The sequence below is a fragment of the Anabrus simplex genome, chromosome 2 (assembly GCF_040414725.1).
Source record: "Anabrus simplex isolate iqAnaSimp1 chromosome 2, ASM4041472v1, whole genome shotgun sequence".
NCBI classification, from domain to species: Eukaryota; Metazoa; Arthropoda; class Insecta; order Orthoptera; family Tettigoniidae; genus Anabrus; species Anabrus simplex.
In genome coordinates, this window is record NC_090266.1 from 959,753,475 (window position 1) to 959,781,405 (window position 27,931).

The window sequence follows — 27,931 nt, forward strand, 5'->3', positions numbered from 1 at the left end:
ACGTACGAACCAAAATTTCGGGTAAGCATACCCATGTTGGAGTGTCTGACTGAACCCTATTGCATACATACACATACTAATGAACCTTTATATTATAGCCATCTAGTTAACACGGTGTAGAACCACCTATCGCCCGCAGAACAGCGGCCACTTTGTGATGTATCGATTCAGTCAGGTGGTGGAGGTTATCCTGGGATTTCTCATACGACAAGCGCAACAGCAAGTCTTCCATTGACGTACCATGTGGGGTGGTATTAATGTAATACTAATCCGCTTCTTCTAGTCAAATCATGTATGTAGATTGGGCCACGGCATTAAAACAAATTCCCTGCTAATTTCCTCCAGCCAGTATTTCACAATTCTGGCAGTGTGGAATGGTGAATTTCTCTATTGGAAATGGGCGTCACCAGCAGGGAACATTATTGACATGATCGGATTAACTTCGTTCCCCGTAACATCCAAATACCGGAGAGGGGATTGATACTGGTGTACCTGAATAATGGGTCCTGTGTGCTCAACGTAAACATCGTCCAGACCATCACACCTCATTAACCGGCCGGTTTCCACCCAACCGTGCAACCAGGTGCCAGTGGTAATCGGTGTTCACGAGTGTTCACGAGGTTGGCCGTCGTTGTAAAGAACAAGTAATCAGGATTCACCGTTCCAGTTGACCTTCTTACAATCATCCACAGCCCAGTGTCGATGATTTTGTGCCCATCTCATGCGCTGCTGTCGGTGCAGTGCAATCATAATTGGGGTACGATGCTTGTTTTTATTTTGCGAGTCAATTTGTGTTTTTTTTTCACTTCTGCATCCTTCTTTTGTCACCGTACATGCGCAGTGGTTTTCACTGAACCGTGTGCAGTGAGCATTACCCTAATCTTCACTGTTGTACCTCTAGGTGTTTCCTCAAACTGTGGCCCTGCGGTCACTCCAAGCCATGCGAAACAGCCTCCATTGGCTTATGATATCTATCAGACACTGTCGGTACTTGACTGGGAAGACGTATTGTTGTTTGTCCGTCGTTGCACTGCTTTCCATACGTGCCCACAACAGTTACATGAAGCAGCCAACGAGTCATGCAGTTCCAGAGATGCCGGTACCAAGATAGCGTGCCATCACAATTTGACATCAATCAGACTCGGAGAGATCGCCCGCATTTCTAATTCTAACGCCGGAGACACCCGAATGATGATGCTGCTGATGCTTGCTGTTTAAAGGGGCCTAATATCTAGGTCATCGGCTCGAGACACCCGAATAACAGCAAGCCTGTAGACTAGCCTTGTATATTGGGTTGCAGTGAAGTAACGGGCAAATGTTTGTAGATGTTTAGTTACATGATTATATAGGTAAATTATGCTTGTTTGTATTTTGCGAGTCGTTTTGTTTTGTTTCACGTCTGCACCCGTCTTTTGTCGCAGTACATTGTTAGAGAAACTGGCGGAAAAGAGACGGCCTGTGGAGATAGGAGTACAACGCATTAGATTGTATTCTGAGTCGACAAATGCTTCCGATGTTAGACACCAAATGACGGAACTGCATGGAGCTCCAAGATGGAAAGTGCATACAGTCATTCAAAAGTTATTCAATGAAACAGGAAGTGTTTGTTATCTGAAGAAGCCAGGGCGACCCAGGTCAGTTCATACACAACAGAATCAAGAACGATCCTTTCTTTTTCGATCAGAATATTTCAGAAAAAGCGTATCTGAAACTGCTGTGATACGCCATTGGCCCACTCCCACTGGCACGGGACGACTTCCAACACTTGTAATGGTAGCAAGACGCATTACGATATGGTGGTACGTGAATGGCTTGATGAGTGGTTACCAAACATGTGGATTTGACGTAGGGATCTTATCGAATCCCCGACCTAACATTACTCGAACTTTTCTATGGGTTTTTAAGGGACAAATACAGTATCCAAAAGTAGTTCATATGCATCAGGTTATTATTTAGGAGTTCAATGTATTTCTCATTGAGTTCTGCAGAAAGGCATGCAAAAATTAGACTTCAAGCATGCTTCGAATTGAATGGACTCAAAGTTCATGACTGTGTAGAAAATCCATAAGCACAATGTTTCTCAAATTATTTAATATAATATCATGTAATTCTTAGTTGTAAGAACATTTCTTTGGAAAGAAATATCAAAAAACTAAGAAGGGGTTGTGCTAGATTACCGAACGTTCGTAGGCGTGTTTATACTTTTGAAAGATGGCGTTCAATGAAATTTCCCGCAAATCGCATTAGCGTGGCGTTAGTAACGGCCCCAGGACCTTGCATATCATGTTTGCTTTAAATACGGGTTGTACTGTGCGACACCATTAGTTACCTGTGAGATTGGACGGAGTGACAGTGAGTGGGTCAAGAATGCCTTTATGACGACAAAGGGGCCAGTACCAACAGATCACTGCGGTTGTACGAGGCCGTAAAATAGGGCTACGTGAAGGTGGATTTCCTTTCGCGCTATTGCAGAATGACTTGGCAGGAAGGTCTCAACTGTGCGTGCGTGTTGGCAGCAGTAGTCACAAGAAGGTACGCTCGCAAGAAGACCGGGCTCCGGACGTCCCCGTGGCAGCACCGAGAGTGAGTACCGCCGTATTCGGCGTATGGCTCGAACTGTTCGAACCTGCCAAGTTGGGATCAAAAGGCCAGCACCTCAACCGTCTGAACCACTCAGCCCGGCATTTGCACCTTACTTCATGGCCAACCTGTATACCATGCTGCCAGCGTATCTCCTGTACCTCACCGCGCTCGAGGTGCGATATACTTCCAAATAGTCGTAGTGCTATGACTCATCAGTGTAGTTCCAAAACATATTTTATTCAACTGCACCTCACTCTTGCGATGGAAGCAATAACCCTTTATGTCACATATTCTGGCTATAATATATTGCATTCAATAAGAAACGATAGGCCCTACCATGTGTTTATAAAGCACGAACGTGAGGTAGAATATGAAGGAGATCCCTTCCTAACGTGTTTCTGATGTGAGTTTCATCTGTGTTTTGCCCATTCTGTTCTTTCACATTATCACCAATGAGAGGAATTCATTTTAAGTACGGGCCAGCAAAGAATTCATTAAATCTGTCAAATTGTCTTTAGAAGTTTATATATGTTATATGTATGATGTGTTAAATGTAGGCATTTTTGATCCCCTGTACAGTATCGTCTGTCCTATTCTCTTCTTCTCCATCATCATCATCACCACCATAATCTTCTCCTTCTTCTGCCGCTTTTCCCACGAGTCACGCGAACATATTGTGTCATACGTAATCTAGTAAGAATTCCGCTCCAGACGCAATAGTTATGGCAGCAGAGTTGCCTATGTGAGAAGTTTTACTCCTGTCCGCAAGAGTATTGTTACATTCCTCGTCTTTTACGGTGATTTTGTAGAGCGAGAGATGAAAACTTGATGAATTCATGTGGAACGAATAGACATTAAAAAGTTACTTTACTATTTGTTTTACGTCGCACCGACACAGACAGGTCTTAGGGTGACAATGGGATTGTGCCAGGATAGCATTAGGAAGGAAGTCACTGCAGTCTTAATTAAGGCACAGGCCCAGCATTTGCCTGGTGTGCCATCTTCAGCGCTGTCGACAGTGGGATTCGAACTTATTATCTCCCGAATTTAAGCCAACAGCTACGTGAATAGAAAATGTAGCCAACTCTCTCGGGTTTGATAGAAGTTAGAATGATTGCTGCTGGTGGTAGGTGAGAACAATGGGAACATTTTTTCATAGTTATGATACCTTTTGGATTTTTGTCGCGTGAAAGTTAACATACATATCTATCTAGGCCGTGAAGTTCCTCCACGAGCCACTATTCGCAGTAACCTCTGTGGCTTCCTTTAGTCCCACACATCCTACTTTTAAATTATTGAAAGCTGAGTCTAACCATCGCTGCCTTGGTCTCTATTCTCTTCTGTTACTTCCATGACCGAACCGTTATTCTCCTAGGTAACCTTTCCTCCCGTATTTTACTCATATGACCCTCAAACCAAAAATAGATCATACCCACAACTTCTCCATCGAGTTTATTGTTAACTTACATTTTACCCCTTAATTCCGAGTATTCGAATGCCATTTGTTTCCATCTATTTGCACCAGCAATCATTCTCGCTACCTCTTCATGTATATTACTCCCAATTTTGGATAAGATATTCTCAGTCCACCCAGCTTTCGCTCCTGTACAGCAGGGTCGTTTTGAAAACAGACTGACATTAAGTTAATTTCATTCGAGAGCTCGTTTCTTTCTTACAGGATACCATGGATCGCAACTGCGGTCTCATTGCATTAGCTTTGCTGCACCTTGATTCAGTTCTATTTCCTACTATCCAGGGAAAGAAAAATCCTAAGTTCTTGAAATTGTCAATTTGTTCCGATTTTGTATCCCATTCCTGACATTCAATTCGGTCAAATTTCTGCCCAGTTGACAACACATTAATCATGGAAATATCACGCTCCCTCCATTTTTTCAAGTTCCAGGATATTAGATTGCAGACTTTCTGCACAGTCCGCCGTTGACGAAGTCACTACTACATTTCTACATAACTAAATTATTTTCTGCCGTTCAGTACCTTTCACAATTGTTATGTATAATCCTACAGACTTTCATAGCAAATTATTTCACAAAAATACGAGGATTGGGGCAAAAGTCATGGCAACAATTTTTTTAATTGTAGATATGTGAACAGATCACAAAGTATACTGTATGTGTCGTGTGGAAGTTCTGCAGGCATAGTGTGTATGCAGAACAACAGACGGCTCTGTGGTAGCTGGTAGTAGTGCAGCGAGGGCTGTGAAATCAGTCAGTTGGTGAGTGTCGTGCGAGATGGAAGTAACCCGTGTTAACCAACGCGCTTACATCAAAATAGCGGTTATCCGAGGGAGAAATGCGATGGAATGTAACAGTGAATTAGTGGAAGCCCTTGGAAATAATGCCCTACCATACCGTACAGTAGCATGGTGGGTAGGAAAGTTTCAGCATGGACGTGTGTCAACCAGTGATGAGCAACGTTCGGGACGACCTGTCAGTGTGCGGACCGACGTGGCACGTGCCATCATCGAGCAGCTTCTGGATGAAGACAGACGATGGGCGCTACTGGAGTTAGAGAGGGCAAGTGGCATCGAGAAACGCACCGTCCACAGGATATTGCGTCATGAGTTGCAACTGCGCAAAATCGCATCGCGGTGGGTACCGCATGCACGCTGGCAGCTGGACGGCGTTCAATTCTTGTCACGAATAATCGCCATCGATGAATTTTGGGCCAGGGCATACGAACCGGAACTGAAACGTCAGTCCGCGGAGTGGCGACATGCTGGATCACCAAGGAGGCATAAGGTCCGTCAGAATCCTTTCCCAATCAAATTGATGGTGATCGTCGCGTATAATGTCAGGAGTGTCATTGTTTGCCACTTTGTTCCACATGGCCGAACAGTGACCGAACAGTACTACAGGGACTTCCTGGTGCGACAGGTACGACGTGGAGTTTGGGAGAAACGTCCGAATCTTGTGGACAGTACAATAATCCTGCACGACAATGCAAAACCATATAAAGCAGAGTGTGTAGGGCAGCTACTGCGACGTTGGGGATGGGAAGAATTGGAGCACCCACAGTACTCTCCCGTCATTTCGTCCTGTGACTTTGATCTCATTCGAAAGATTAAGGAACCACTACGTGGTAGGCGGTTTGCAACACGAGAGGACATTACTAATGCTGTGCACCAACAGGTGACCCGATTCACACATGGTGCGGCAAATGCTGAGGCAGATGGTATTCAGTGCCTCCCACATCGTTGGCAGCGTGTGGTGTCAGTAGAAGGGGACTACTTTGAGGGTCTTTAGGCCCAGGTTTGTCATGTCAACTTCATCTGTACTGTGTTGTCAGTCTTTTGCACCGGGAAGGCCATATTGCCCTGTATACTATTGCAATAAATTAGTGTGTTACGATATTTCAATGCTATTCATTGTCCACACATGTAGTTAACACCTTGTCCTTTCGTCTGTATATGTCATATTTTCCAACCGGACTGGTATCTTCAAGAAAAGAAATAGTTGCCATGACTTCTGCCCCAACCCTCGTATTTGTTATTGTCCACGGTTGCTTCATTGTTCCACATCAAATACAGTAGAGACAATACGCGACACTCAGCGAGATATCGAGGGACAACTATTAGAGCTCTCTCCAGCGGATTGGCCTGAGAACTACTGATTCTGTCATAAGAGCACGTGTATTTGTGTGTGAATGTTTTGGTGTTATTTATGCGTTTTCAGTGAGTTGACATAATTAAATAGTAGCGCGTCTCATTCCTTGATATCTACTCTCAACATGAGGGGAAAGGTATGTGCTGTGTTTGGCTGCAGTAACTATGAAGTAGAGAAGAATGCGCGATCTTTCCTCCGTTTCTCTCGTGACAAGAAAATGTAAGTAATATTGTGTTTGCATATATATTTTTCCAGTGACAAAGAGATTTTGTAGTACTTCATAATCTTCTGACCAGCTCGACCCATATTTTAACTGGCTTAAAATATAATACGCATATTTTATTGTATAGTGCAGCAGTTAACCTTCAATACCGATGTGTGGTTGTAGGTGTGATCTGTAGGTTAGATTTAATTCAGGAAAATACATATGCATATGAGTATGGCTGGTTGCGTTCCAAGTTACCCCATTTGGAATGCCGTAATGCGTTGTCAAGCACTGAAGAAAATATGGGTGATTTAAGAAATGTATATATTTTGTTGAAACAATATGATGATGCAAATTTGCTTTACTTTAATGTAATGGCATTATGGCAAGTATTGCTTATAGGGAAAGTTTGAATGTTTTGAGGCTAAATTTATAGATTTTCTTTCTGTTAGTAGGCTTCAAGTTTAAAGGAAAATTGTCCAGTTCTTAAATGTAAATTCATTGAATCATGTGTGTAAGGAATGTGCCAATATTTCTGTTGACAAGTGTTTTAATATGATGATACAATGCTTTTAAATGAGAAAAAAGAAAAATCTAGCCGTGAACATTCAGGCAGGAATTCTAAAGCTAAAAAAGTAATGCATAAATGAAAGATCAAGCCCTTTCAAAGCAGTCCATTTCACATCTTGATTATATGTCTAATTTCAGTCTTCGAATAATAACCTGTTAAATTATTCTTCATTCATTTATCCAGAATTGCTTTAGCAACTTTGAAGTTAACATCTTAGTAACACTTTGTTCCTAGACGTAATTTATTTATCCATTTCCGTATATACATTTCCATTGACATTTGAATTTAGCGCGAAATTTCAGGTCAAGCCACTTGGAGCGCCACTTGCGACTTGTCTCCCATTTTAACAAGGGTAAATCCGGAAGTGTCACGTGTTGTCTCTACTGTATTTGTCCATATGTAAGCAACTTGACAAAGGGGGACATATATAATGTTAACTACATTTCTTCACTTTGTCACCGGACTGCTACGCAGAGCATCGTTGAACGCCTCAGTATTATAAACTGTTCCACTGAATAATATTCATGTTTTATCTCCGTGCCCAGGCATCTCACTGTTCCCTCCCACAAGAAAGGTCTGCAGATGATCGCCTGGTGCTTCTTTGACTCAGCTAGAAGCAGCCACTGAGTGTCTCGAGCCTGAGAAAGACTTCGGCAGGCGTAACTAGGCAACTAGGTATTTTCATTTCAACGTGGGCCGTTTCTACAATGCAGCTGACTAATTAACAGCTTGACATTGAACCCGACAGCCAATTTACAATCTGCCGCTAGCGAAGGCGGTACCATAACCTAGTGGATAACTAACCCCCACCAATAAAGTTCCATTCTTAGTCTGATAACTCGCTCAGGTGTAGTTCCATTGACAAGAAGTAACTAATAATTTGGTTTAGTGCACGCTTCTCAAAAAGGCAGCTGCGATATAAAACACAGGCAATGCCTGTGCGATTTTTGAAACTAAAAGTTACGTCCCTATGATTCGGATTCCAAGTGAAGCTGGAGATTCCATTGCTATAGTCGTGATAATTTCAGACCATAGAACTTCGGGCTTGATTTTGTTTTTAGTCTACCATGATAGCCGGAGAAGTACTGGCCGATTCGGTGGAGAGTATGAAAGCGAAATACAACAGAGCACACAGCACTGTTTCGTTCGAAACAGGCTCCTTCTAAATCAAGTACAGAGTGTTTCAGAAGCACCCTTAACTCTTCAACCTGCAACGTCAACGTCAAATTCTCTACCTACCGGAAGAGTTGGCTGCGTGGTTCGGGCCGCGAACTGTTAACATGTATTCGGGAGACAGTGGATTTGAACCCTGCTATCGGCAGCCGCAAAGATGGTTCTCCGTCGTGTCCCCTTTTCTCAATAGGCGAATTCTGGGACTGTACATTAATTCAGGCCTCGGTAAATTCTTTATATTTCCTATTCCAACGTCACCAAAAGAAATAGCAAAGCAATGGCAAAGAAAAACATTTCTACCAGAAGTGATTTTCTGCGTGTTTAAATTAATTTAATTTTCACTATTTTATGAATAAAGCTAGCCGTTACATGCGGCTTCGCTCGCGTGAATTTCATAATTTGTAAAAGTAATCGTTCATCGGTACTGCACTAAGACTTTATCTGAAAATCTCTGAAGTATGAAAACTCTCGAAAAAAATTAGTTTCCTTTAACCCAGAACCACTTTGTACACCACATATGTGGTGTTGCTTTTTGGGGCTAAGGTGACCAGGCTAGTGGCAGAGCAAACACTGGAACATGCGACCTAGAACTGTACGTGTGAGAAACAGTCATCTCTCATGTCGAAAACACAAAAAAGCCTGTTTCTTTATTTTTAAAGGAAATTCCAATACCTATATCCATGTCTGTAACATATTCCGTTTTTGGGATATAAATATCCCCATAAGAAGAATTAAAACACTTTGTAAGTCCCTCCCGCACCAATTAAGTGAATTTTCGGAAAACAAAAAAAACATGTATTTTTAATTTTTAAAAGGGATTCCAAATACCAATTTTCACGTCTGTAACATCTCCGGTCTTTGAGATATAAGTATCCTCATAAATAGATTTCCACTCATTTTTTACTTCTTTTCACCCCCGTTAAGTGTCTTTTCCGGAAACAAAACAAAATACTTGTTCCTGTATTTTCAAAAGGACGTTCATAATACCAATCATCACACCTGCAACATGTTACGTTTTGGAGATATTCTGTACACTGTAAATATAGGCTACTCATTTTAAAAATGCACCCGCTTTCCTTAGGATGATGATGATGATGATGATGATGATGATATGATGATTCTTGTTGTTTAAAGGGGCCTAACATCTAAGGTCATCGGCCCACCCGCTTTTTCAATACTTTTCATCCACTTAAGTGAATTTGCGCAAACAAAAATACGTGTTTCTTTATTTTGAAAGGAGATTCTGCCAATTTTAGCGCTTGTAACATCTTCAGTTTTGAGATATATGCAACCTCATAAAAAGAATTCAACTCCTTCACTTCCTTCCACAACCTCTCAGTCAATGGGACATTCTGAAAACAAAAAGTACGTGTTCCTTTATTCTTAAAGAAAATTCCAAATTCAAATTTTCACCTCTGTAATATCTTCAATTTTTGAGATAGAAGTATCCTCATAAATAGAATTTAGTTCCTTCCATTATTCACCCGCTTTTTCAATCATTTTCATCCCCTTAAGTGGATTTTCCGAAAATAAAAATATATGAGTTTCTTTATATTTAAAGGGGATTTCAAGTGCCAATTTCCACGTCTGCAACATCTTCAGTTTTTGAAATATATGCATCCTCATAAAAAGAATTCAATTCCTTCTTCACTTCATTTCACACACACACACACACACCTTCTTAAGTAGATTTTACGAAAACAAAAATACACATTTCTTTATTTTTAATTAGATTCCAAATACCAGTTTCACGTCTGGTACATATTAAGTTTTTTAGATATGTTCATTTAAAAAATTTACCCAATTTTTCTATTCTTTCCACCGCCAAAAGTGGATTTTCCGAAAAAATTTGTGTTTCTTTGTTTTTAGAAGAGATTCCAAATACCAATTTTCACGTCTGTCACTTATTTAGTTTTTGAAATATAAGTAGTATCATAAAAAGGATTCAATATATTTTTAACTTATTTTTACCCCCTTCTGAATATTTTCCAAAAACAAAAAATCGTCTTCCTTTATTTTTAAAGAAGATGCTACATACAAATGTTCACGTCTTTAAACTGTTAAGTTTTTGAGATGTCTGTCTGTTAGGTCATCAGCCCAGAGGCTGGTTGGATCCTCAAATAGCACCACCAAAGGTTATGCGGTTATAAGGAAACCACAAAAACCAATGTCAGCACCGAAATGAGGCGTACTAGGCAAGACTAGGAGTGAGATAGTTTGCCATTGCTTTCCTCACTGGGTCAGAAAGTGCTATTGCAGCATGACTGACCCTATGAGCAGCACCTTTCATAACACTCAGATGCACTAGTCGTGCTCTGAATGTCATTACTCAGCACCACCCATACCCCAGCAGCTTCCATATTGTCACAGCCATGGATGAGACTGGGACTTCGGTGGAAGCTACACTTTACTCTGGCCTGTGCCAAGAGATGGATACAAAAGTACTGTATCCATCATGAAATGGCAGCAGGCAAGTTTTTGAGATATAGACGTACTAATTTTAAAATTCACCGCTCTTTTCACCCCGTTAGTGACGGAATATCTACAAATCCTCCCTTAGATAGCACCCACACTGTAGTATAAATGTATTCCCAAAATTTAATTTCTTTATGTCCAGTAGTTTTGGCTCGGCGATGATGAATCTCTCAGTCAGCCAGGACATGTTACTTTATAAATAATTTCAATTTTCTTAGCGAACTCTTATTGTTTTGAAAATAAAATACAGCCCATGTTACTTGCTGGTAATGTAGCTTTCTATAGGTGAAAGAACTTTTAAAATCGGTTAAGTAGCAAATATACAAACGTACAAATATTTTTCTCTTTATAATATTAGTATCAAAAACTTATCGTCGTCATTCAACATGTCACTACAAAGTTAATATACGGGTGTTACAGACATCAATTGGGCGTGATAGCCGATAGTTCCAATGCCGTGGCTACGAGCAGTGTGTACAACATTCTCGTAAAACTACAACCTTGCGTTGCCTATATACATTTTAAATGTGGCATTAATAATTTCTTATTCTTGATTTATTTTTGAACTCGAAAACAATGGAATTATCGTTGTAGAATTAAAATTCTAGCTGTATGTTATCTCCTGCAACGTAACAGACGATGGTTAAAACTGGAGATAATAATGTTATTTTATAAACATTTCTTTGATTACTATAGATTTTAAAATATACTATGTTGGAATTTTGTCGCTTAACATGACAGAGTAAAACGACTAACTGACAGAGTCATTCTGATCGACTATGAATTAATGTTGATTTATTTTGGGAGCACAAGATACTCGGCCGTCTGGCTTGTGAAGTGTGTATAGTGATTGCCTAAAGAACCTACAGGGATTATGGGTTCTATGGTAGTTCAATCATTTGGGCCAGGATTTGCTGACGATCCCTGGGAGTGGACGGAAGGCAAAGTCTCAATATACTCCAAGAGTAAGTGCGGAGAATGAAATGAAATGTCGTATAGCTTTTAGTGCCGGGATATCCCAGGACGGGTTCGGCTCGCCAGGTGCAGGTCTTTCTACTTGACTCCCGTAGGTGACCTGCGCGTCGTGAAGAGGATGAAATGGTGATGAAGACAACACATACACCCAGCCCCCGTGCCATTGGAATTAACCAATTAAGGTTAAATTCCCCATTCCGGCCGGGAATCGAACCCGGGTCCCTCTGAACCGAAGGCCAGTACGCTGACCGTTCAGTCAACGAGTCAGACAGTGTGAAGAATTATGGGGGGAAAATGGATCCTACAGTAGCAATCAGTGCCTCGATTCGTACCTGAGACCTCTTACAAGGGAACATTTTGGATTGGGATAGACAGATTTCAATGAAAATTGCGTGGACGATCAATTAATAATTCTTAATTTTAATAGTAATTATAATTTATCCGTAAAATTAGCGGTAGTATTATAATTAATACCTGGGCGGATTGGAGCTGTTATCTGATGATGGTGCATGCACTGTAGAAATATACTGATAGCTCTATTTGAAAGTTATATGAATCAATTTGTACCAAAGGTGAGATTTTGTCAACACAAACAGACTTTCATGTCCTGCAAACCAACAGCATTTTACTAAAAGGTAGAGTATATGGATATCTATCTATCTATCTATCTATCTATCTATCTATCTATCTATCTATCTATATAAAATAAATGTTTTTTCTGCACATTATTTAGTATTAAAAGAGTGGTATTTCTGTATTGGTCGTGTCTAGTAATAGGAACATGCAATTTATAATTTTCCATCATGTCTGTCTGTCTGTCTGTCTGTCTGTCTGTCTGTCTGTCTGTCTGTCTGTCTGTCTGTCTGTCTGTCTGTCTGTCTGTCTGTCTGTCTGTCTGTCTGTCTGTCTGTCTGTACAGCAAACTCTCGATTATCCGGGTTAATGCGGACCCGAGACTGCACGGATAACTGAAAAATCACGGATAATCCAAAATGCACGTGTTCTTACCAAAAACTGCGAATTTCCTGTTTTATAAAACATGCTAAGAATCACATTTGATAGCCCACTGTATTATTTCCGTGTAGCTCGCCGGAAACTCAGAAATTATTTACAAAATTACATTTGAAAACGCAATGTATTTTGCATGGCCCAATCTGAGATGACAACGATGAGGCAAACATGAGAAATGTACAGACAGAATTATAATTTTATGTATGTGCTTGTAAGTTAAATTGTGTAATAAAGAAATGTGAATGAATGCATAGTCAATACAATACAGTCGTAAACTAATGAGCTAGAAGTTGATGTGTATGACATTGGAAGCGGCCTTCATGGCGGAAACAAATTAACAGATTGATTTGCTGCACACGCATCACGGCGATTGCAAGGTAGTCGTTTATTTGCAATCTGGGCATGCAGTTTGCCTTGTAAACTTAATTAGTCTCCACACTTTCTTAGAGGTCGTGCGATGCTCTGTTTGTGTTATGTCTCATATAATCCATACTTTAATGTCAGGAGCTCTATTATCCAGACAGTTGCACTTCTTGTAATGCCGTCTCAAGATTCGGGTCTGCTATACCTTTTATAAAAAATATCTTTCCAATCTTCATTATCTGAGAAAGAATCAACTCAGACCGAGTCGTTTTGTTCCCAATAAATAAATTTTAAGATCCCTAGAATGATATCAGTATTATCCCGAATATCTTGAGAATCCCTCATATTATGAATTGAGGAGCCAGCACATGTAAACAATAATGCCTTAATAAAGTATAAATGTAAGGAGGCGAAGAAAGGCCAACTTAAGTCTAATATCTAAATGCATTATCTATATTTATTTTTAACAATAAATTAAAGAATTTATTTGAAATATGCATTTATGTTAAACACCAGTTTAAGAACACAGTATATTGGTCGAGAAATCTATATAAAAATATGATTAGATTAAGTAATTATTACGTAGCGGGAAGGCACCGCTCACCTGTAGTTAGAATGGAAAAATTAAACCATTGATCGTTTCTTTTCCATTCTTTAACGTGTTGCATTGAAATAGTCATGTGAGGGCGTGAAACATTATGAAATTTCAACGGGAGGTAATACCAAATATCACTCCACTGGAGTAACTTTTAACATGTGTGTGACGTTATTTGTTAACTGAGGTCTTGTAGGTTTGTCCGTAGTTTAAATTTTGGTAAGATGTTTAACTTGGTTTCTAGATAGGGCGGGAAAAATAAATTTTGATCGTTGCTGCTCCACTGTTTAATGTTTCGCTATGAAATGGTCATGCTGGGGCGGAAAACATCTGCTACTGTATCTTACAAATACATATTTTCTCGAGATGTTTAGCGTCACACTGGGCTAAAATGATGATGATGATGATGATGATAACTTTAATTGTATTCCTAATTTGTGAGATTGACTTATATGCTCTGTTTGTGTTATGTCCCATATAATCTATAATTTAATGTCTGGAGCTCTATTATCCAAACAGTTACACTTCTGAAATGTCGTCTGAAGATAATATAATTATAATTTCGTGTGGCTATTTCTAGCCGAGTGCAGCCCTTGTAAGGCAGACCCTCCGATGAGGGTGGGCGGCATCTGCCATGTGTAGGTAACTGCGTGTTATTGTGGTGGAGGATAGTGTTATGTGTGGTGTGTGAGTTGCAGGGATGTTGGGAACAGCACAAACACCCAGCCCCCGGGCCATTGGAATTAACCAATGAAGGTTAAAATCCCCGACCCGGCCGGGAATCGAACCCAGGACCCTCTGAACTGAACGCCAGTACGCTGACCATTCAGCCAACGAGTCGGACTCGTCTGAAGATGATGATCGCCCACTTGAGTTCCAACCGCGGTACCCACTGGGACAGATCTGACGAAGTCACCTTTTCTCCAGCTTTCTCAAAGCTAGTGACATTTCGTTCATTTGATCTGATATCAACTGGTTTTCCCTATATATTCCCGCCGTTTCTGTAGCAAGTCAGCTTGCATCCTGTTCGCTAAGGTCAAAAGTAGCTGTGAGCTTCGACCATGGAGTAGTTTGCCTACTCCTCAAAATGTATTACAACGGGCGGGGGCGGGGGTGGAGGAGACTGGATTGGGTGTTAGGGCATTTAAATAGATAGTTGTATTTCATTCTTGGAAATGTAGGTTGGATTAGTCCTCGTGTAATGGGGGTATCCGAAAAACTGTACATAGATTGAATCTGTAACCTATTTGTTCTACACCTTCTTATTCATTTTTGCGATTAATCCTGGTTGAATGAGATATCTGATGAGCTCCACATAGGTTTTCCATTATTGGTAACCAGTCCGAGCCTAATCTAACTCACGATTCTATTTCCCATTTCCTCGCTGTCCTACATTCCAATGTAGTGATCACTCTCAAAGAAGGTGTAATAATAATAATAATAATAATAATAATAATAATAATAATAATAATAATAATAATAATAATTTAAGTCGAATCCTCGGCCCGAAAGCTCCACCATGACCTACCATAGAAAGCCTAGGCATTGTTGAAGAGGTAAACTAGGGAAATGGGTGATGCAGTCTCCTGCTTCCTTCCTGACCTACACAAATCCTGGTGTTACATACGACTGCAAAACCCACTGAGATATACACACCTTCTGGCGCTGCGAGTGAAACTTTCACATCATTTTTCACAGCGATTGGGTGCATAAGGAATATCGTTACCAGCACATCTCATACCTAAGTCACTTTCATAAGTAATATCAAAGCCAAGGGTGGGATAGAAATACCTATGAAAGCAACAAACTTGCTCCGGCAAGTTACAGTGTATTGTAAATACTGTCTCACAGAGATTAATCTCTGCGATAATAATAATAATAATAATAATAATAATAATAATAATAATAATAATAATAATAATAATAATATAATAATATAATAATAATAATAATATTAATAATAATGTTATTGGTGTTTTACCTCCGACAAACTACTTTCACGGTTTTAGGAGACGCCGAGGTGCCGGATTGTTGTCCCGCAGGAGTTCTTTTACATGACAGTAAATCTTACCGACGCGAAACTGACGTACTTGAGAACCTTCAGATACCACCGGACTGAGCCAAGATCAAACCTGCCAAGTTGGGCTCAGAAGGCCAGCACTCTACCGTCCGAGCTACTCAGCCTGGCTAAGGGTTTATGATTTTCAGAACCATCAGTTTTTAAACACTCTATATCCCAATGCAAGGAATTTCTCAGCCAACGCGGTAATGGGGTTCTCGATTCACTCGGAAGGATGCATGGGTTCGATTTCCAGTCGAAAAGTAAGAAGATTGAGAAATGGAAATACCTCTTCTGCAGAGGGACACAACTCTGTGGTTTACTTAGCCTACACCAAAACTGAATACCTAGATTAAATGTCAGCCGGAGATGGACGTAACCATTCTACGCGTTTTGGTATTGAGGTTATGAATAGTGGAAGCTTTTACTTCCACTCCTCTATGGGCCTTCTTGGCCAGAACAGAAAATAGATTTGCTTTTCTTTGCTTTGCTTTGCTTTGCTTTGTAATCAAACGAAAACAGGCTCGTTAGTTCTCCATAAAATGTGTTGTTTATATCTTAATTTAAATTCATTGCCCCCAAGATCCAAGAGTTAGCATAGCAGCATCCTGCCCGGCTGAATGGATTTTGGGGCATTGAGGGGAGGATCACTAAGCCTTAGACAACATAATTGAGAAGAGAAGAGGGTTAATACCCCCTGGTTCTTGTCTTCAGCTTCAAGTGAAGTGCGGGATGGTAACTAACATAACACCCATGGCAGCTTATTTTCTAGTACTAAAGTTGGATTCTTGGCCCACAAATACCTTGACACGACAACTGGTAACGAACCAGGTGACCAGCGGATAGAATGTTACTTGTATCGGCATGACGAATACTTGTCTCTCATGACTAAATTCTCTAACTCTCATATGAGGAACTCCTCAGTAGAATCAGCCCCATGCCATCTTCGGGCAAACCTCTGTTTATTCCTGATTCATCTGTCTAATATTCTAATGATGCCTTCATACAGGTACATTTTCGGTGACGCAGGAAGATTAAAAGGATTTTAATTTGGACCCTAACGCCCGTGGTCTTAATTAAGGTGTACCCCCGAACTGTGTGAAAATGCAAAGCCACGGAAAGCCATTTTCAAGCCGACTCGCGTTGGGGTTCGAACTTATCATCTACTGAATGCAAGTTTAAAGCTGTACGACTTGTACCGTCTAGCGAGCTCGCTTGTTAACCGAATCGAGGATCTCATGATGAAAATCTAAGACAGCCTACACCCGGAACTGGTATTCACTGTCCTACTTCTAACGAATTGGTGATCGATAAATCGGAGCAGAGTCCGTCCGGCTTTTCGCGATATGGTCAGTGTGCTGCCCTTCAGTTCCCAGGGCGCTGGGTTTCCATACCCAGCCGGACCATGGCTTTTAATCCTCGAGCTCGGGGGATGCATGTTTGTGTTCATGTTAATACACATCGCATACAACAAGCCACCACAGAAACAGTGAATACAAGCCTCCTCACAGGATTGGCGTCAGGAAAGACATCCGGCCGTAAGACTGGGCTAAATCCACATTAATACCGATCTCATGTAATTGGAAAAAGGCCAGGAAGAAGAAATCAGAACGGAGTTCGGCTCCTACATTGAATGGTCAGCGTAGTAGCCATCGATACAAGGGGGTCTCGGGTTCAATTCCCGGCCGAGCCGGAGATTTGAGCCGTGTTTGGTTAATTCATTAACTCGAGGGCTGAGCTCTTGTGTTCGTCTTAATACACACCTTCATTTCCACACCGCACAGCACAGCACAATAGCTATAACCACAGATAAACATAATGGTAAATACATTCTTCGACATAAGGTTACTCGGGGAAGGGCATCTCGTCCTCAAACTGAGCCAAGATATTTTAGTGCCAACTCCATGTAACTGGGAAAAGTTCAGGAATAATAATAATAATAATAATAATAATAATAATAATAATAATAATAATAATAATAATAATAATAATAATAATAATAATAATAATAATAAAATGTCGTATGGCTTTTAGTGCCGGGATATCCCAGGACGGGTTCGGCTCGCCAGGTTCAGGTCTTTCTATTTGACTCCAGTAGGCGACCTGCGCGTCGTGATGAGGATGAAATGATGATGAAGACAACACATACACCCAGCCCCGTGCCATTGGAATTAACCAATTAAGGTTAAAATCCCCGACCCGGCCGGGAATCGAACCCGGGACCCTCTGAACCGAAGGCCAGGACGCTGACCGTTCAGCCAACGAGTCGGACACAATAATAATAATAATAATAATAATAATAATAATAATAATAATAATAATAAGTCTGGCCGAGTGGCTCAGACAGTTGAGGCGCCGGCCTTCTAACCCCAGCTTGGCAGGTTCGATCGTGGCTCATTCCCGTGGTATTTGAAAGGGCTCAAATAGTCAGCCTCGTGTCGGTAGATTTATTGGCACGTAAAATAACTCCTCCTGGACTAAAATCCGACACCTTGGCGTCTCCGAAAACCGTAAAAGTAATTAGTGGGATGTGAAGCCAATAATAATAAAATAAAAATAATAATAGTTCGGCTCCTTGTCTGAATGGTCTGCGTAATGACCTTCGGTTCACAGGGCCTCGGATTCCATTTATGGCCGTGCCACGGATTTTAACTGCGTATAGTTACTTCCTTTAACTCTGAGACTGGGTGTTTGATCCCGTCTTGATAAGCATCTTCGTTTACATGCATCATATCACACTACCCACCACCATAAAAACACGAAATGGTGATTACATGTCTCCTAACACGACTGGCATGAGGAATGGCATGCGGCCGTCAAAATGGGCCGGATCCACAGTAGTGCCGACGCCAGATAAAAGTAAAATGCCCAGGAATAATAATAATCATAATAATAATAATAATAATAATAATAATAATAATAATAATAATAATAATAATTGTACCGGGCGGTACACCTCTACGACGCAAGTTCAAATCTTGCGCCAATTGAAACTCCTCTACAGGAGAAACTCTGAACTTTAAAAACGGAATCAACTCAACTGTTTATCAGAAGACGTCTCTGGGTGTTTTGATTTGCTTTTGTTGATCAAGAAGTGTGGACATTCTCTAACAGATGTCTCTACTAAAAACTATGATTATGCACTCTGGTGCGAAGGAATGAACATTCTTGGAGAAATTTTGTATTCATAAGTTTCGTCTTTACTAAATTTTGTTCTTTCATTTGAGGGTTGGCAATATTAAGCATCCTTTCCGCCTGTTTTGAATTTAACCAATCCTAAATTTCTGTAATTAATTTCCCACCAATAAGGTGTTTCTTCATCGATTTGTGTATAACTTTTTGCTGTTAGCCAATAAACTTTTGTGGGCGGGTCTTATTCATTCATGAAAGGTCTCGAATTTTCCGCGAGGGTATAAAAACTGCTGATTTTCTTGTCTCCGGGCCACTTCAACAACAACTTGCTTAGTGCATAGAAGCATAGCAGGGGGCGGGTAGCGCCTCTTTCTCCGGGCAGCAGCTCTTCAACAAGGTAATGACCGATTAACATCTTTCTTTCCTCTTTGCTAGCTCAGCAGTTTAACACGCGGGGAAGGTTCGAAACCTTTAATATGTAACCTATCTCTTTAAAATGTAAATCCCTTTTCAGTCTATGTATAACTACAAATTTCTTCAACTGTAAATCGGGGATAGAGAGTGCTTTACCCTCTCGAGCTCCCCTTCATTTTGAAGTTGAGGTAACTACATTTTCATAACCGTTTCTTCTCTTCCTTAATGTGTTAAAGTTTTCTCATACGAGTCACCTCCCTAGCTTGGGATTAGCCCCTGTGTAATCAGCCCAGCGCCACTTAGGTTTTAAAATGGGTATTTAGGAGTGCTAATTCACGCCTCCACCCCTTTTGCGTTTTGGGCCATTTAAATTAACCTAGTATTTGCCCACTAAGGCCCAGTAGATTGGGTACGAGATACCCCGGTTTCTTTATAAGTTATGCCTTGATGGCAATTTAGTGTAATAGTCTGTTATTGCCTTTATAGGCTCGAAAGATCGAGAGCGGGTTAGCTCTTTATGGTGTTTTGGTAAAAGTGCCTTAGAGAGGCTTGAGATGTGAAGTTGGGAGTAAGTGCTCCATGTAATGAGGGGCGTTCTGCCATTTGGTATTTTGTGGTTGTGAGCTGAGAGCTCAAGGATTGACGAATTTGGGCTCATAGCCCAGAAATTGTAAAGACCCCGTAACTTGTGCTTTCTTTTGTAATGTTGCATTGTACCTGATTTTCTTTGTTATTTCACTTAGTGAAAATTGTTAAATGATGTTATCTGTTGAAAATATAACCTTTATTTAAATTTTAAATTTATCTCTAAGACTTGTAGTTAGACCCATTCCAGCCCGCACCTTCTTTCACCTCTGCCTTCCAAGGATAAATCCGTAACAATAACAATAATAATAACAATAATAATAATAATAATAATAATAATAATAATAATAATAATAATAATAATAATAATAATAATAATAATAATAATAATACTTCTGTGTGATCCCTGCAATTGCAAGAGATTTGAAGATTTGCCGAGGAGTCGGAAATTTTTCCCAGAGGAGTCTTTAACGTTCAGGAAGCCAACGATACGGGGTTGTCACATATCAGCACCCTCAAATGCCACCGTCCACACCCTGGACCGAACTCCCTATGCTGGGAACAGAAAGACAATGTAAGTGCGGCCAATATCCAGTATTCGGGAGATAGTAGGTTCGAATCCCACTGTCGGCAGCCCTGCAAATGTTTTTCCGTGGTTTCCCATTTTCACACCAGGCAAATGCTGGGGCTGTACCTTAATTAAGGCCACGGCCGCTTCCTTCCCACTCCTAGCCCTTTCCTCTCCCATCGTCGCCGTAAGACCTATCTGTGTCGGTGCGACGTATAACAACTAGCAGAAGAGAGAGAGAGAAAAACAATGACTAACCGACTGGCCCACTAAAGTCATCTTACCACAGTTTCTTAACTCAAATATTCAACTTTCAGGGACTAATAGCCAAAAATGTAACTAAAGCTCAAAAATGAACCAACAACAAATATAACCAAGGGCTTATTCTTCGACGCCATTAACACACCGCTTTTGTTTCATTTTCATTTCTGTCATTTTGACATAATCCAATTCTTTTAAAGGGAGGTATTGGGCACTTTTCTTTTTCTTTTTTTGCGTGCGTTGCAGTGAACACGCTGATGAAATGTTGTCAGCAAATAATCGCTTCAAATGCTTTATTTCATCCAATATTTCACTTCAATTTTAACAGACTGCACTCTATTTTCTGTTCGCTTTACTGTCATTAGGGTTCTGTTTTGTGACAATAATCCCAAATAATCCAGGTCATCTGCAACATGAGATACCAGTTTGTGAAGGAGGATTAGTAGCGTAAATCCTGGATTATTTAATCGGAAACATAAATACAAATAATTTGCTGACAATGGAAGAAAGTTTGACAATAGCGTGAGTCTCTCATTACCCGCTGATCCTCACGAAGTAATTAACATTTACTATATTAACGCCAGAACAATGTTTTTGCGGAAGCCACATTGCAGATTATGACAGACTGCACTGTTCCAGACCTATGTGTTCAGAAAATGGAAGGTGATTTACAGTTACGGGTAAAATAATAATAAAAACGTGATTTATTTTACGTTCCATTAACTTCTTTCTTAGTGCTTCATGGAGACGCCGAGGTGCCGGAATTTAGTCCCTCAGAAGTTCTATAACGTGCCGGTAAATCCACTGACACTGGGATGACGTATTTGAGCACCTTCTAATGCAACCGGACTGTGTTACGATTGAACCTGCCAAGTTGAGCTCAGAAGGCCAGCGTTCTACCGTCTGAGCTACTCAGTCCGGCTTAAGGGTAAGCGAAAGCAGAATAATTTATTCTCTACTTCAGAAGGTATGTTTGTTGCTTGATGATGATGCTTGCTGTTTAAAGATGCCTAATAGCTCATAGGTTTGTAAATGCCCATGTAAATCACTTGCTGCGTCCCACCTCATCGCTCATATTTCAAAATCTCGTAACTCCAACGACAATCGAAACAGAGGTTTTCAGTTACTGAAGGAAAAGTATCGATCCTCAGTTTTATGTGGAACCACGTGATGCATTAAATATAGACTTTCATGCTAGTGACAACAACAAAAATAAAACGGCATATATTGTAATGCACATTCTTTTCTCATTACCAAACCTCGTAAATTGGACACATGACGTTTTGATGATTTTGATGATTAACATAAAACCTCGAAAAATTTATGAAGTCAGGCACAAAACATTGATCTGCGAAATGACCTGCAATGAATTAATGCTAATACTTCTTATATCTATTTTCTACTACATAATTTCCAATTTTCTAATATTTGTATCACAATAGGCTTATTAAGGCCATTAAAAATGTCATTCGGGAGATAGTGGGTTCGAACCCCACTGTCAGCAGCCCTGAAGATGGTTTTCCGCGGCTTCCCATTTTCACGCCAGGTAAATGCTGGGCTGTACCTTAATTAAGGCCATGGCCGCTTCGTTCCCATTCCTTGCATTTCCTATCCGATTGTCGCCATAAGACCTATCTGTATGGGTGCGACGTAAAGCAAATTGTAACGAAACGTTAATTTATTATTTTTTTAATTTTTATCAAAAAGTTACGTTCGGTTAATATTGTTGTCCCTCCTGAGAACTTAGTATTTCTGGAGATACGAGGTTTTAGATTAACAACGATATGTATTTGTTGGTCATTTCGCGTATCATCCACACTTTACATGTTTTACATTATAATTTATGAACTAAAGATTTGTGCATGAAATTGTACGGGTTAGTGTATGTTATTTATGTAAACAACATAGGCTGGGATCTTTCCTTTAACACGAGAAATTTAACGTTTAGAAAATAATTCACACAGCAAAAAGTTAGAAAAGGTTAATATGGAAGATAACTACTGAGTGAGAAAGTATTTTCTGAAAGGAGAGAATAACATAAATATTCAATTAATTAAAGTATCGATAGCTGCAAGAAATTAATATGAAAATTGCATTTTTTAAATGAAATGTTTTCATGTGCTGGACCTTCTTAAGTTACAATTCCAGGGATTTCCAGTTTGAACTCTTTTATCTGCCTGCCTGCTTCCTTCATATCACAGACAACGCGGTGCGGGTTGTGTAGTTGCTAGCATATATTGGGAGATGGTTGCTTCGAATTCCAAAGTTGGCAATCTTGGAGATTCTTTACCATTGTTTAATATCTTCACACGAAGTAAGTTTTGGGGCGGTACCTCCATTAAAGGCACGGCCACTACTTTGTCACGCCTAGCCGTTTTCCAGCCGTACGTAGTGGCATAGTTGGTTAGTCGCTTTCCCTAAGACGAAGTGTTCAGTCCCACCTCAGATCAGTGGTATTTGAGGATATTTAAATGCGGCAACTCCTTATCGTCTGGTTCCTGCACGTTAAAATGCACCCCTGACGTCTTTCAAATTTTATAACAATTAAAGGTTAATTTTTTCTTTTCTTTTCTTTTCTTTTCTTTTCTTTCCTAGCCTTTTTTTCAATTACCTTGGATCGACTATACATTTGAATTTAACCTCAAGGAAATACGTAGTGGTGTGTTGTGTGACCATAACGAGGAGTGTGTTGGGACAAACACAAGAACCAAAGTCCTCACGTTATAGGAATTGACCAGACGCGATTAAAATCCCCGACCCAGCCGGGAATCGACCACGCTGTCGTCTGAACCGAAAGCCTCAGTGCTGACCATTCAGCTAAGGAGCCGGACCATTATTATTATTATTATTATTATTATTATTATTATTATTATTATTATTATTATTAAGGCCACGGTCGTTTCCTTCCCACTCCTAGCCCTTTCCTACCCCATAGTCGCCATAAGACCTATCTCTGTTGGTGTGTCGTAAAGCAAATAATAATAATAATAATAATAATAATAATAATAATAATAATAATAATAATAATAATAATAATAATAATAATAATAGAGCATGTGCCTCTGCGGTTTTGATCACGTAGCTGTCACCTCGCATTCGAGAGATAGTGGGTTCAAACCTCACTGTCCACAGCCCTGAAGATGGTTTTCCGTTCTTTCCCATTTTCCACCAGGCAGAAATTAATTAAGGCCACGGTCGTTTCCTTCCCACTCCTAGCCCTTTCCTACCCCATAGTCGCCATAAGACCTATATCTGTCGGTGTGTCGTAAAGCAAAGAAGAAGAAGAAGAAGAAGAAGAAGAATGTAAGTACCCTCAACTGGTAGAGTTTATAAACGTCTCCAAAATGCCGGAATTCTGTCCACGACTAAAAATAAAACGTTGTACAACTTTCTCCTTAAATAGAGCAATATTCCCACTCGAAGTGGACAAATATTTAAATTAACATTATGACAAGAATCACGTAGGTAAGATTCCTGCATTCCCTCACTGCGACCACCGCCTTCCAAACAAGAACACAACTAGCGGCGGAATAAAGGAAGCAGCCTTTTGTTAGATCTTGGTTAAAGCAGTCCTGCTCCAGTCATAAACAATTCAGCAAGTTGTTCTACTCTTAAACTTCATGGACCGAATTAAACATTTATAAACATTGTGGATTCTCGTCTTCCTTTATTCTTCTAAGTCGCTTTAACTCGAAGGTATTATCAACATTTCAAATAAGCATTAGTCGTAGGAGATACTCCGACACTGAAATTTTTGTGAGGGTTTTAAGCTAACTTTCTCTAAAATATAAAATATATTCTAGCATTAAATTGCTGCTGCAAAACATTCTAGGATGCTTCAGAGAATGAAACAGTTAAAGAAAGGAGAAAAGGATGGGGAAAAAATACAACCAGGCCGGGCTGTCAATGAATTAGGCCTAACTCAGGAATAGAGCCCGTAAGAAAAATGTGTGTCAATAAGATGTGGCTCCTGCCATAGAGTGGCATCGTCCCTAACCTCTAATTAAGTCCGCCAAGATTCAATTTTCGGCCAATGTACATAGGATGTTGGAAAGGGAAATTCACGTACCCGAAGTCTGCATTCCACGTAAAACTGCAGGTACCTTGGCTCATGACCACAGTCACGTAATACTTGAAGTCTACGTGCTCGTGTTAATAACAGTGTCGTTGGTTTTACATCTCACTAAATACTTTTAAGGTTTTCGGAAGTGCTAGAATTTTGTCCTGCAGGAATTCCCTTACGTGTTAACAAAAGGTTGGCGTATTTGAGCGACTTCAAATATCAGTGGAAGCTAATTGTTTCTATGGCCTATGCCAAGAGACCTAGAAATAGCCACAGGCGGTGACTGTACATACAGTGATCGTGATCATCAACACGGAAGGGTAATTTTAATCGGAAAGACGTGGTATGATTTCAGAAGTTCAACATTCAGGGCAATCTCGTTATACGCGAGAGATACGTTTCGCAGAATCTCAGTATACACCAAATTCACGTAGAAGAGGACTATTTAACATGTTTGGCTCTTTAATATTTAATTTTGAGATGTAGGCCTGTGGTAAATTAATTTGTTTATTTTGATATGACAGGTCTGAAGAAGAGCCTCAGGTGGAAGCGCGCCTGTCTCTTACCGAAGGGTTATGTGGTTCAAATCCCGATCACTCCATGTGAGATTTGTGCTGGAAAAAGCGGAGGCGGGACAGGCTTTTCTCCGGGTACTCAGGTTTTCCCTGTCATCGTTCATTCCAGCAACATTCTCTAATATAATTTCATTTCATCTGTCAGTCATTAGTCATTACCCCAGAGGAGTGCGACAGGCTTCGGCAGCCGGCACAATTCCTATCCTCCCCGCTAGATGGGGCTGCATTCATTCCACTCTTAACCCGATCGAATGACTGGAAACAGGCTCTGTATTTTCAAGATGGGCTGGAACGGTAGTGAATACATTGTATTTACCTCATATCTTAAATATTATTGTCTTAATTATGCCTAATGTGGGAAACGAAAATACCGTAAATACAAGAATAAAAATCAGTAAATCCAGTACTATTGAATTGCGTCACTACATCCCACATGCATCTGATCAATCTCTCTCACAGGACTCATGGGAATTTCTAAATTCAATGCAGTTACAGCTGGATTTGAAGGCGAGCTCTCCGCGGTCATTAGACAGTCGTTTGAAACGCCGAGTTTCGAAAAAGACTGTTTTATAGTCCGCTAGGTTGTTTCCTTTGCCCTATGGTTGTACAGACCTAGAGTAAAATGGAACGTAGAAAATTACGAGCAGGCAGCCAAATGGCGTCAGATTAAAATGCCTGCATACGATAGATGATTATTATTATTATTATTATTATTTTAAGAAACGAGATGTCCATTTCCGGAGGTGCATATGGCCCCGAGGTTCACTCAGCCTACACCCAAAATGAGTACCAGGTTAATTCCTGGGGGCAAAGGCGGCCGGGCGTAGAGCTAACCACTCAACCCCATCGAGTGCCGCGGTTAATAATGGTGAAAGCCTTTACCTTCCACTCCTCCAAGGGCCTTCATGGCCTGTACGGAGGTGACTTTGTCTTTGTCTTTGACTTTGTCTTTATTATTATTATTATTATTATTATTATTATTATTATTATTATCGGCAGAGTAGCAGCAGCAGCAGCAGCATTGTTGGGAATTACTCTGAATGTGATCCAAGGTTCGTTTGTAAGTGTTATGCAATTTCAATATTCAGCAGGTCAGAGAAGGGCATCTGTTTTGCAGGGAGTTCCCAGAACGTCATCGCATCAAATTCTGAAAGAGACCACGTGGCATCCGTACAATTTTCACTTCAGCCAACAACTGTACCGACTTATTTCATTCAAAGCATCTGTGAAATTATGAGTGTTATTTCGCAAATAATGCCAGACTCAACAGGCTCAACCTTAACTATTGAGCTCCTCAAATGGAACCCCTCATTCACTTCGAGAGGCGCATCACCAGATACGCTGGAGCGTGAACGTCTAGTGTGGTATTCTGGGAGACCAGTTCATCGCACCTGTCTTTTTCCCCACTTTAGCTGTGGACGATAATTCGATTGTAGGCTATCTGTGATGAACCGTACCATACTTTTGAATGGTGGGAAAAAGGAAAACGTACACTGGTTGTAAGAATCCAGTACATTTTGCAGGAATCAGCTTCTTGTGAAATTCAACATCTTCTGGAACTGCCTCATTGTATAAAGCATCATCTCCATTTGCTGTCAAAGAATCAATCAAAAGAAGAATTCCGTCTCTGCTGTGCAAATCCCGCCATAACATCTGTTCCAGAAACACTTTAAATTCCCGTTTTGTCAAATTTGGCGATTTGCTAGCATATGATTTCACACTGAGTAATTCATTTCGGGAATTTCTCACTGGGTTCCGTGACAAGAACATACATGTGTGGAGAAGGGTGCCATCCATTACAATAACAGGCATTATCGCGTATGAATGGGTGGTTGCTGCAACTGAACCCACGGTACCATAAATCGTCTTTGCTTCCTTAACGGCAAGAGCTCTCCAGGAACGTAACTCTTTACAAAATCTTGACTGATTTGCATTAATTATCTGATCTGGTGTAAACGTATGCTTTTCAATGAAACGCCTTACTTCCGTAACAAACTCATCAACATTATCTTCCATATCAGCTGCATCACCAAAGAATCTGCTGCCAACTTTATGCGTGATATTGCTAGAAATAAAGTTGTCTTTTCATTTGAATCGCTGCTGCAGCCATGATTTGGAAGCTTTGAATGGTAAGGTTTGGTTTGGATCAATTCGTGCTTTAAAAGACATAGCCCAGATTCGTAGCGTCGGTCGTGTATAATTCCTTGTTGTTTTCGCATTGCACCGAACTGATCACGTACCTCGTTATTTATTCCCTCTTGTAACAAATTCCTGTTTTTTCCACGTCGTTTCAGCGATTTTTGCAAAACTGTCTTGTTATTATTTGTCTTTTTTGTGCCATTATAGCAGTGAATTTCTCCAGGGAACATATACAGGGCTACTGTCCGGTTCCATGGCTAAATGGTTAGCGCACTGGCCTTTGGCCACAGGGGTCCCGGGTTCGATTCCAGGCAGGATTGGGAATTTTAACCATAATTGGTTGATTCAGCTGGCACGGGGGCTGGGTGTATGTGTCGTCTTCATCATCATTTCATCTCATCACGACGCGCAGATCGCCTACGGGCTTCAAATCAAAAGACCTGCATCTGGCGAGCCGAACTTGTCCTCGGACACTCCCGGCTCTAAAAACCATACGCCATTTCATTTCATAGGGCTACTCCCGGAGGATACCATTTCCTCTTGGCTGCTTCGTCCAGATTT

At 40.5% G+C, this 27,931-nt stretch overlaps 1 long non-coding RNA gene across 1 annotated transcript in view; it reads right to left on the reverse strand.

Annotated features, from left to right (window-relative positions):
- Positions 1-27,931, reverse strand: part of LOC136863219 (uncharacterized) — a 515,522-nt gene that overhangs the window by 125,437 nt on the left and 362,154 nt on the right. The window lies entirely within an intron of this gene.